The sequence below is a fragment of the Otolemur garnettii genome, unplaced genomic scaffold, assembly GCF_000181295.1.
Source record: "Otolemur garnettii isolate 467f Iridium unplaced genomic scaffold, OtoGar3 scaffold00037, whole genome shotgun sequence".
NCBI lineage: Eukaryota > Metazoa > Chordata > Mammalia > Primates > Galagidae > Otolemur > Otolemur garnettii.
Genome location: NW_003852432.1, coordinates 3,283,675 through 3,285,253, shown reverse-complemented (window position 1 = coordinate 3,285,253; position 1,579 = coordinate 3,283,675).

Here is a 1,579-nt window from a genome sequence, read left to right as displayed (position 1 = left end):
GGCTTATTGGGATCATTTGGGCAATGCCAAACTGGTAGCTAGCAGGTGCTGTGGCAATATCACCCAAGATAGAAGCAGTTGCTAAATTATTACCTGGCAGCGGATACATAAAAGAAAGCTTGCTTGTCTTCCAGAGGCTTTAGAGCAGGATGTGTAGCCGTCTCTTCCCATATCATCCTGCACTTGAATATCTTCCTTAAACTTATGGCCATGAGGCGTATTCTGTGAGTGGGCTTCACTTGCTCTTTTAACTCAGAGAGACAGGTTGCTAAGATAGTATTCCTGGGACCTGAGTTCACTATCTCCCCATCTTCTACTTATTGTGCCGTTCACCCTCCGTCCCACGATACTGTTCTTTCTTCTCTGTACGTGGAATAAAGCAGTAAGGAAAAGTGATTTGAGCTAGCAAAATCATGCAATGTATTTCAAACCCAGGGCTCTAAAATATATGATTTGATTGATATTGATGATTTTCATCTATTAAATCTACTAGTATAGTTATGGTTTAGTGTTTTTCCACATCGTATATAATTTAAGACTTTTACTTTAAACATTTATAAAAAAGTATCGCAGAACAAAAGCAGCCTTCCTAGCTTATGCCTGGAACCCACATATCTAATAATATAATTTGTGGAATCGTATCTCTGTGTATGTGTGAGAGGAACCTGCATGTGCCCAGCTTCGGGGGAGATACAAACAGATACTTCAAAGTATTCTTTTCACTTTAGCAAAGATCACAGCTGGTAGAAATGTATTGGCTTTTAGATGTTTTTATTTTTTTGGTCCTTGCACCAGTTAGATAATAAAATGTGCAGGTATTACAGAACCAGGTTGGGTTATAAAATCTGAAAGCAAAATGAAAATGTCATTTTATGAAGAATGAGAAAATTCAACAGAAACTTCCTTCCTTTAGGGGTTTAGTCTAGTAAGAACAGTGCACAACTAAATGACGTTTGTTGCTCAAAGGAATATTTTCATATATAGTAGACAACATTATCCTCCCTGCTTGTGTTGCTTGTATTTTCAATAACCATTATGTTTTACATTACCTAGCATTAAAACAAAATATGCTAAAATTGACTTTCAACTTCAGGTCACAAGATTTCCTATCTTCCGTTTTTTAACTTCTTTTTGTGAGCTGTAATTTACAGGACTTTTTAACTTAGGGAAAGGAATTCCTACCTACAGAATGAGAGTTTAATAATTTTATAATTTAACTAATATCCCCAATTCTGAATAAAACTGATAATTTGATATATAAAAAATGAAATATATTCTAAACCCTAGTAAGTGTTTGTTCTATTTTAAAATACAAGTCTAGAAATTAATTTATGGTTTTAAGGGCTAGAACAAAAATATAAGAATTTTAAGCATTAATTATGTAAACTAAGAAACGTAATCTAGATAAAGTAAACATACCAAAAATGGTTAAAATGCTCTTTCTAAACATGCCCAGCAAGAGAGGAAGTGGGGAGAATGTACTGCATGTTTGATTCATTCACCTGTGTGTCCCTGGAAGCACATGTTTAAATGCAGACATTTACTGAATATGTGCAATTTGAGGTGATTTTCTACATCT